Source organism: Ictidomys tridecemlineatus, chromosome 6 (assembly GCF_052094955.1).
Source record: "Ictidomys tridecemlineatus isolate mIctTri1 chromosome 6, mIctTri1.hap1, whole genome shotgun sequence".
In the NCBI taxonomy this organism is placed as follows: domain Eukaryota; kingdom Metazoa; phylum Chordata; class Mammalia; order Rodentia; family Sciuridae; genus Ictidomys; species Ictidomys tridecemlineatus.
In genome coordinates this window covers 101,580,542-101,591,939 of record NC_135482.1, presented here as the reverse complement: position 1 = coordinate 101,591,939, position 11,398 = coordinate 101,580,542, and positions in this window count along the sequence as shown.

Sequence of the window (11,398 nt, the reverse complement as noted above, 5' to 3'; positions counted from 1 at the left end):
AGAATAAAGTAAGTGGATGGGTGAGGAAGGGAAGGAATAGAAGGAAAGGTATTGAGGAATGAATGAGACTAATCAAATTATGATATATGCATATATAAATATGGCATAATAAATTCCACTATTATAATTATAATACACTAATACAAATAATAACAATTTTTGAAAGTCAAATGTTTTATGCTTCTATTAGTTTTCACTATAATATATTGAAAATACCCAATATTTTGAATCTAATAATATTTTTACCTCTTTTCCAAGCTAGCTCCCTATTCCATTATTGAAGATTAAAGTTTCTAATGGACAAGAAAGGATATACAGTATAAAGGGCAACTGAACTAAGGAGCCTTATGATCACACAATGATATGTTCAATGCCTATGTTATAGCACCATTTTCAAACACTTAAAAAGAATTAAAGTGTTTGACTATTAAGCAAATACAGAAAGTTTTGTAAGCTCATCAACAAATGATCCAGGGAAAGTACATTTTTGAGGAAGTAGAAATTTACAGGCATTTTTGAGAGGATGTGAGAAAAAGATGGCTAGATTACATAAAAACTAATTAATATCCTAGAGAACACTAACATCTTTATCTTTTCTATCTGCAAAACTGCACTCATCAATTTAGCAGGTAACATTCCAGTGTTTCAATTATAATCAAATAATAAACAAGTAAGAGAGCTATGGAAGTATTATCCTAGATAATTAAGAAATAATGTGTACCTGTGAAGCCAGATTTACAGATAGGTAGTTAGTGTAGTTAGGTAAATCGGGTCTAATATTGAGTAAGATAAATAAAACAGAGGGCAATATTGAGAATGGAGTCCAGGAAACCAGAGCAACACTTGGGGAAATTGAAACGTTAATGTCCCCAAGGCCCAGAACACATTCTAAAAAACTGTTAATGAAATAGCTCCCAGCAAACAGGGAAATACTAATAAAAAGTTGCCCCAGACCCTTCTTGCCCAGATTAATCCTCCAGCCCACCTATCTCCCACCTTTTGGGCCTTCCCACCTGCATTCTACCACTGAAAGATAAAGGGAAAAAAGGACAGGAGTGTGGGAAAGGTAAAAGAAGACCTTAGCTATAAAAAAGGGAAGACCTCCCACTTCCACGGATTCTGCCTTTTAGGTCCCCTTCTTCCTCTGGGGAGAAGACTTTTCCGCTGTCCTTTAATAAAGCTTCTACTTTCCACTCTACACTTGCCTCAGCTTGCTTCTCTGGTGTTATACCTCAGCATTCGGGGAAGCAAGGACTCTCACCGGTAAACAGGTAACACCTGTTAAACAATGCCTTTGTAGAAGACTGAGAGATCACACTATCACACTCTTTGGCAGTTTTTAAAAGTGGTACAGAATTTTCTTAAGTAGTGATTTGAAAAAACATTTAAAGCACATAATTTTATGCTTTAGAATTGAAACTAGGAAAAACACATATCTATATTTTGAAGAAATATTTATTATAGTTGGTTTTATGCCTTTCAGAAATATACAGAAATGTATAATGCAGTTTTTAAAAAGCTATTCAATACTAACAGCACAGGCCTAAGGCAATTGGATTATCAGTGGGTCCCAGAGGCAGGTAGAAATGTGTAAAATTTACAGGACCCACTAAAGAACTTTCTGTGTTGAAATAACCCTTCAAAAGTTCTAAAAAAAATAAGTGAGGGAAATATACTAAAGTTCAATTCATCATTGTTATTTAGAAACCTGAGGCTGCAGCTAAACCCTAGATCAATTACTTTCAAATCATTTAAGCTATTTTACACTTTTATATTCAAAAGTGTATATATTATATTGCTTTCTTCCCCAGTCAAAAGTGTCCTTCATATCCCAAGAAAAAGAAAAAAAAACTAGATCAATACAGGTAGGACATAGACTTCAAGTCACAATTACCTAGGAATATTATATTTTATATTCCCTTTTTGATTTAAAGGGAAAATTCACCATAACATTTACTTATTTTTATTGATTTTATTTTTTTAAATACATGGCAGCAGAATGCATTACAATTTTTATTACCCATATATACCACAATTTTTCATATCTCTTTTTTAAGTACCTTACTTGTACACACATACATACAAGTACTTCCCAAATACACAGAAAACAAAGAAATATTGGCTTATCTATCTTACCTAATGAGATTAATAACATTTATTCTCCATTATTTCTACTCCCACAAGTCATAATATCATAATAGGAGCCCTAAGGAATTATCAAATGTATTTTTTCTAGTCTCTGTGAACCTTTAAAGCCAAATGCCATTTAAATATAATCTTGACATTTGAAGAACTATCACAGCCATCTCTTCCCTGTAGAGATTGACCTTATTATCTAAAATGGTTGTGGCAATGTAAATTTATTTTTAACATTAATTTGAATACTAAACACAACAAAATAAAAAGAGGTAATACATGAAAGCTAGCACTGATATTTACAGAGTCAGCCAGAGAGCCACAGAATGCTGAGCTTAGAAACACATCTACTGCAGGCAGGTGTACTGCCCCTCCCCACAGAGCACCTGCACTGTGACTCCTTAGCAAGAATGCTCAGGGTCAGAGGGGGCACTCTCTTGGGTTCCAGGGAATGCAATACCAATGAAAAACAAAGAGTAAAACTGCTTACAACATCAACATCATGAAATTAAAACTAAGGAAACGGGAGAGACAGCAAAGCCCTCTGCTCCTCTCATGGCAAAGGTTTCTGAAGCCATATTTCTTCCAAGTTATAGTGACCTCCAGTGACTTATTTTTTAATTGTACTTCAGTGACTGTGTGTGGAATTATCTGGTAATTCATTTCTACACGCAAATTAATTAGTCTGGTTATTTTTAAATCTCTTAGCAAAATGATAATAATTTCTTGCAGGACTTAATGACTGGGTTTCATGTAAATGCCTCATTTTAATTAATTCATGGAGGTGGTTACACAAAACTAAGTTAAAATTGTGTCTGAAATTCAGGTCGGTATTTGCATGTTCATTTGTTTCAGGGACTCACATACAGTTTGGCCTTAAATGAGTGAAATGAAATCATTAAGCCAGTTGGCACAGAGGGATGAATAGTGGAAGGGTAACTTTGCAATGCTTTTCCCTTCAGGCTAAACTTTCCCATGATGACAAAGCTTAGTCTGGATACATTGCAGTAAAGTGAATTTCTTGAAAGTCACATTAATTTGTCCTCCTGCCCACAACTTGCTTTCTTTTTGGGGAGTGTAGGGTAGGGAATGGTACTGAAGGATTAAACTTAGGGATACTCAACCATTGAGCCACATTCCCAGCCCTATTTTGTATTTTATTTAAAGACAGCATCTCACTGAGTTGCTAAGTGCTTCACTGTTGCTGATGCTGGCTTTGAATTCATGATCCTCCTTACTCAGCCTCCTGAGACACGGGGATTACAGGAGTGCTCCACCAGGCCCAGTCACAACTAATTAAAAAAAAATTAATGAGGGATGCAGAGAGGGAGTGAAGGACATGAGAGATATTTTAAAAATTCCTCAAGAAAAAGAAAAGCCCTGTGATCAAGATTTTTAAAGTTTTTTTTTTTAATTGTCAGATTAAAATACCTTGAGGTTGGGCGGGGGATGTGGCTCAAGTGGTAGCGCAAATGCGGTGGCGCTGGGTTAGACCCTCAGCATCACATACAAATAAAGATGTAGTGTCTGCCGAAAAAAAAATATTAAAAAATTCTCTCCTCTCCCTCTCTCTCTCTCTCTCTCTCTCTCTCTCTCTCTCTCTCTCTCTCTCTCTCTCTTAAAAAAAAAAAAAGTACCTTGAGGTCTGCTGAAACCATTTGGCTAGCATATCATAGCATTAATCCAGAGCAGAGCAATCAACGTAACTACCTTAAACCCACAAAAATCAGAAGCAGAACAAATCACAAAACACAAGCATTTGAACATTTAAAACAACCTGAATGACAAATCATTTTTCTACTAAGCAAAAGCCCTCTCGAGAGAGGAGCTGGAAGTTTCCCAGAACATGCCAGGAAAATCCACTTTTATTCCTGTACTCTGCTGCTGTGCCTGCCAGTGTAGTTCCAGAGTTCTCTGGTCCACCTCACTCTTCAGAGTACCAAATGCAAGGATCTACACTATGCAGGACAGAGACAGTTCGACGGCTACAACTTTTTCTTAAGTAGTTCCTATGAAACTCATTTGTAATGAAATGGTGTAACTGATGGCACTTACAAGCTCCTGTTATGTTCACTCACCTCATCTCACCTGTCAATATTGTAGCACTAATTTTAGGTTTCACTAGAACTTGCACTTACTCAAAGAATATGCAAAACAGCAACCTACATTTAGGTTCACAAAAGTCAAAACATGCTTCTTATGTTTTAGATGTGAGGAAAAACAATTTTAATCCACCCTATTGTAGCGGTGGGATTTGAAGATACTTTTAAAGCTTCATTTTCAGAAACAAACCAGCGATTACATTTGTCAATATTTATTAACAATAACAACACAATTTCTAAGTTTTCAATATAAGTTTAAAAAGATCTGCTTTTTTCACAAGTACTCCCGCCACTCCTGTGCTGCAGGTCTGAGAATTCAAAAGAGTGAGCATCCTAGGAGAGCAAGGTTCCAGGGACAGGGTTCATGTCCACATTCTCGGAGGCTGCTCCACCCCACATCCAATATCTCACTCGATACAGAGGTCTCTTGTTGCACATCCTCCCTGCCTTTTCTCTCCTCTCTGATGTGGGGCGAAGTTGTAACCTGCAGACACATCCACTCATCTGCCATTTTGCACTCCTTGCCCCACACACCTGCAGAGCCCCTAGGTCCAGGCTGCTCTGGTGGTAATACAGGGAAGTGCAGGCAGGGACAGTAAATCTTAAACCTGGCTGGCTACTGGCAATGCTGGGGAGGAAGAGCTACACACCCACTTTCCTGGCTAGTTTATCCTATGTTTCCCACTCTCAAGAGAATAACATTTCCATATATTTCAATCTAAAGAGGCCAAGTATGATGAGTGATGCTTGCTCATTAACTGTAAATAACCGACTTTTATAGACTACATCATCCAACAACAGCACAATTCACATTCTTCTCAAGCTCACATAGAACTCCAACCAAGATAGATCACATGCTAGGATATAAAACATAACTAAACAAGTTAAAAGAATAATGATCACACAGAATGTGTCCTTGGACAACAACAGAGTAAAGTAGAAAACTATAACAGAATAATACACCAAAATTCCTAAAATATTGAAGATCAAACAACATACTTCTAAATAGCACATGAGCCAAAGTCTCAAGAGAAATTAGAAAGCATTTTGAAAATTAAAACATTTGGTTAAAATTTGAGGGATGTAGAGAAAACAGTACTTAGAAGTAGGAGTTTAGCACTGGAAAAATATACCATTAATAATTTAAACCTCCACCTTAGAAAAAATAGAGAAAGAGCCTAAATAAAGCAGAAAAAAATAGAACAAGAATCAATGAAGTTTTTTAAAAGGAAAGCAATATCAAAAGGTCAACAAAATTCAAAGCTAATTTTTGAAAAGATCAATAAAATTGATAAAACTCAAGCCAAGGTAACTGAAAGAGAAGGGGAAACAGAAAAGAGAAAAAAAGGGGGTAGAGGAGGAGAAAGGATAAGAGGAGAAAAAAACAGACATAAAAGATTTTAAAACTACTAATGTCAGAAATAAAAGAATTTCATTACCACTGATGTAATAGACATTAAAAGATTAACAAGAATATTATGAAAATTATGTATGCTTCTGAATTTTAAAATGCACTGATTCCTTGAAAGACACAAAATATCAACACTCAGTGTCTTTATATATTCATTATGCTATATAATGGAAAAGCACAAACCGGGTAGATTGATATTATTTTGAATTGACCAGAAACTTATTTCTCATCTTACTGGAGGATGAGTAGGTTCAAAAATCAATGCAAACCATCAGCAGTTTCAGTGTCTGATGAGGACCCACTTCCTGGAATATGGATGAATGTGTTCTCACATGGCAGAAGGGGTGAGGACTCCTGTGTCCTTTTTATTAAAGCACTAATCCCATTCATGAGAGTCTACCTTCAGAAATTAACTGCCTCTCAATGGTCCTACCTCCTAATACCATCACAAGAGACAATGTTTCAACTAATACATTTTAAAGAGATACTAACTCAGTCTACAGCATTCACAAAACCAGAAATAGATAATGTTAAGTAGGTTTGGTTTCTATCTAAAAAGAAAAAAAAAGTGAATAATCAACAGCCTTCTAATAAAGAAAACACCAGGTGCAGAAAATTTCACTGATGAATTATACCAAGAATTCAAGGAAAAATGAAGACAATGATTTATATTCTCTCTCAGAAATAGAAGAACATAGAACATTTCCCAAATCATTTCATGGGGCTGTATGCCAAAACAAGAGAAAGTCATAAATAGAAAAAATATGTGCTGACCAATATCTTTCAGGAACATATGATTTTTAAAAATTCTCAACAAAAGTATTAGCAAACAGAATCTAGCAATACATAATAACAATTCTACACTAAGACCAAGTGATATTTGCTCCAGGTGTGCAAGGCTAGCTCAACATTCAAAATACAGTTAAAGTAATTAACTCATCAAACTAAAGAAGAAAAATCATTTGATCATATAAATAGGTCCAGAAAATGCATCTGACAGACTTCAATGCTCATTCATGACTAAAACTTTCAGGAAACTAGGAATACAATGGAAATTCCTCAACCTGATGTAAAATCTATCAAAAACAAAACAAGGAACCCAACAGTAATGTTATACATAATATGAACAACTGAATGATTGCTCCTATTATCAGGAAGATGGCATGAATGCCCTATCTTACTGTTCCTGGATTCTTAGCTAATGCAGTAAAACAACAAAATTTAAAAAAAATAAATAAAAGCTATACAAATTTGGAATAAAGAAATTAAATGCTTTTATTCACAGATGACTTGATTTTTTTTTATGTAGGAAATCTCAAAGATTCAACCAGAAAAACTTCTATAATTAAGAAGTGATTATACAATGTTGCATGATATAAAGTTACTATACAAAGTCAACTACTTTCCTATATACCCTCAAAGAACAATGGGAATATGAAATTAAAAACACAATACTTGCCACAGTCTGGATGGACACAAAATCACGAGCCACTCAAACAGAAACAAACTTTATTTTTAAACTCCTGCCAATGCCCTGTATGCTCTCGGGAAATATGCCGACCCACACATGTGGCGTTCTCCCCACTCCAACAGGAAATCCCTCCTCCGGAATTCCCTCCTACCGCACTTCCCCAACCAATGGGAACTCTCCAGGAGTCCCTTAGCAGGCTGAGGTGGACAGCAGGGGTCTAATATCCATATGAATGCAGATCTTAACATAATCATATCATCTCAATGGCTTGCTGGTGTCACCTTTCAACCAAAAATGCCATGCATCATACTACTTGGCTGTGGCTTTTAGCAAATACTATTTGCATTAGTATCAAGGAAATGAATATTTTGACATAATCTGTTAAAATATAGTCAGAGTCTATATGAGGGAAATTAAAAACCTCTATTGAATAAAATCAAAAAAGATTTAAATAAATGAAGAGATGTTCCATGCTCATAGATCAGAAAAATCAATGTTGCCAAGAGGTCACTTCTTTTTAAAATGATCTATACATTCAATACTATTCAGTGAAGACACCAAAAACTTATTTTGCAGAAGTTGACAAACTTATTATAAGTTTGTATACAAAGGCTAAAGACCCATATAGTCAACAACATTAAAGAATAAGAAAACATGTATAGGATTTTCAAATGGATCCATGGAAAAAAACAGAGACTCCAGAAATGAAAGCACATAAACACAGTTACTGTTTTTTTTTACAAAAAAGCAAAGGCAATTTAATGCAGGAAAGATACTCTTTCCAAACCAAGTAAAATCATTGTATATTTATAGGTTGAAAATGGAGGTAGAGGAAGAGGAGAGACGAAGAACAAGCATCAGCAGCATACAGAAAGAAAGAAAGAAAGAAAGAAAGAAAGAAAGAAAGAAAGAAAGAAAGAATGAATCTAGATATGATCTGTCTTATTCAGTTTTTCATTGCTGTTACCTGACACTAATCAGAAAAGGAAAGATTTAATTTTTGCTCGTTGGCTCACAGTTTCAGAAGTTGAAGTCTTTGGTTGGCTGGTTTCATTTCTTGAACTTGAGGTGAGGCAGAATATCTTGGTGGAAGCATTTAATGAAGAAAAGCTGTTCAGTTCAGGGCAGCCAGGAAGCAGAGAAAGAAAGGCAGAGAAACAGGCAATGGAGAAGATAATCTCCAAGTTAGGTCACAAGTGACCTACTAGCTCCAACTATGTCCCACCTCCCAGAAGTGTATTCAGGTATCAATGGATTAATCCTCTGATGAGGTCAGAGAACTCAGGATCTAATCATTGCCTAAAAGCCCCACCTCTGCAACTTGATGCACTGGGGGCCAAGCTTTCAGCACATGAGCCCTTTAAGGGACATTTCAGATCCAAACCATAACACTAAAACAATCCTTGCTCCTTTCAATAAATATTTACTCAACCTGCACATTAGATCTAATTTTATTATCATTCTTAATATTGTTTTAAATTTGAAACTCATAATTATATATATTTATGGGGTAACATGATTTTTTCATATATGTGTACAATATGGAATTATTAAAAGGTCAAGCTCATTAACATATCTATCTAGTCACTGACTAATCTGATATTTTTGTGGTAAAACATTTTAAACTTACTTTTAGTTATTTTGAAATATAAAATGAGGTTCTCATTTCATTCTTCTACATATGTTATCTAGTTTTTTCAAAACCACTTGTTAAAAAGGCTGTCTTTTCTCCAATGTATGTTTCTGATATCTTGTCAAGAATCAGATCACTGTACATATGGGGATTTATCTCTGTGTCTTGTATGGCATTTCACTGGAGGGCTTGTCTGTTTTGATGCCAGTATCTGGTAACAATCAGTTTACTCACTACTTCTATGAGTTAAACTTGAAGACCTAAATTTAAACATAAGATATTTATAATATAACATCAGAAAGTGTCTAGGTAACCTTGAATTTGACAGTGGTTTTTAAAATTTAATAGAAAAATATAATCCATGAAAGAAAATACTGGTAAACTGGAACTTTGATAAAATTAAAAACTTTAAGAACCTGGGAGGCTGAGGTGGTAGGAATGCATGAGTCCAGTAATTCAAGATAAGCCTGGGCAACATAGTGAGATACCATCACAAATAATGCATGAATCAATCAATTAATCAATCAATCAATAACTAATGCTCTGAAAAAAAATGTTGAAAGAATAAAGAAACAAATCATAGACTGGGAAAATATATTTTCACAACAAATACCTTATTAAAACCTGTATCCAAAATATAAAAGTAACTCCAAAAATACAATAATAAGAAAAAAACACAATTAGTAAATGGACTTTAAAAAATCTGAAAACCAATTTTACCAAAGGAAATCTACACAAGGAACAAAAGCTTATGAAAAACTACATAATACCATGTGTCATTAGGGATTTTCAACATGATACCATTATGCCACAATTAAAATGGCTATTTTTTTTAAATGACAATATCAAATACAACTGAGAATATTAAGTAAAAACTTTCATGTGTGTTTGGTCAGAATGAAAAATAGTACATTCACTTTGGAAGTTTCTTGAAAAGACAAACATAGTTTTACTTTACAATCCAGCAATTTTATGCCTAAGTATTTGTCTTAATGAGTCCAAAAATTTATGTTCACACAAAAGCCTGGAAGGTTTGTTCATAATCACACAAAATGGGAAGCAATCTAGATATCTTTGTCCTGGTTAATAGATGAACTCAAGGTAATTCATCCATACAACAGAATATTATTCAGCAAAAAAATTAATGAGGTATCAATCCATAAAAAGATATGAAGGGATCATAAGTGTATACTGGTAAATGAATGGTAGTCTGAAAAGGCTATATACTTGAAAGTTCCAACTATATGACATTTTGGAAAAGGTAAATTTGTACAGTTAGTTAGAAAAGCTAATGTTTATCAGGAATTTAGGAGGAAAGAGAAGAAGGATGAATAGGTGAAGCACAGGGGCTTTTAGGGTGGTGAATCCATTCTACTGAAACCTGTAATGGTAGATATATATCATTATACCATTTGTCAAAACCCACATAACTGTGTAACTCAGAGTGAAACAAAATAAGTTATGGAGTATATCTAATAATGTAGGACCAATTTGGGGTCATTAATTGCAGCAAATGTACTACACTAATACAACAGTCTTGAATCTATAAAAAAAATGAAATTAGGGGAAAGTATGTGAGGTACAATGGTGGGTATGGTGTGGATACATGTCACTGCATGTATTATCTGCCCAATTAGTTTGTATTGATAAAACATTCACCTTAACACAGCAAAACTAAAAACAAACAAGAAATGAATGAAGTTGGAGAAAAAAAGAAGTATCAGCATAGAAATCAATTAAATAAAACACTTCTAAAAATGGGGATAATCTATAAAAACAAAAGCTGGCCCTAGAAGAAACAAAATAACATTGATAAATCTCTAGAAGATTGACAAGGAAATTTAAGAATAGATACAAGTTACCAATATTAGGAATGAAAGACATATCACTAAATGTTCTATGAATATTAAAAGAAAAGTCAACTGGTCCTGGTGGCACATTCTTGTGATCCCAGTGGCTCAGGAGACTGAGACAGAGGAATCGCAAGTTTGAGGCCAGCCTCAACAACTTAATAAGGCTCTAAGCAACTTAGTGAGATTCTGTTTCAAAATAAAAAATGAAAAGAGCTAGGGATGTGGATCAGTGGTTAAGCACCTCTGGGTTCAATGCCAAGCACCCAACCCCGTGCCCCTCAAAAAAAAAAAAAAAAAAAAAAAAAAAAAAAAAGAGAGAGAGAGAAAGAAAAAGAAAAGAAAAGAAAAAGAAAAACTAAAGTAAAAAAAAAAACTCAGAAAATATTATGAATTACTTTATTCCAATAAATTTGACAACTATGATAAAATGAATAAATTCTTTCAAAGTTATGAGTAAACCAAAACTTAACTCAAGAAGAAATTTATTTGGTCAATAGTCTTGTATTTATAAAAGAAATTGAAATTTTAGTTAAAAACCCTTATACCAATAAGAATCCAATCTCAAGTGGCAACAATATTGAATTTCAATTATAAAAGAAGTAATGCAATTTTACACAAAACTATAAGAAAGATGAAGAGGGAATGCTTTTCAACTCATTTAATAAGTCTATTATTATTCTTATTAAAAATATTTAAAAAAAAAACAGGAAAGAGCATTGTAAGAGAATAGTATGAAGTAGGATCACTAATTCCCTAATGATCCCCCTACCCCCAGCAGTGCACCCTGATCTT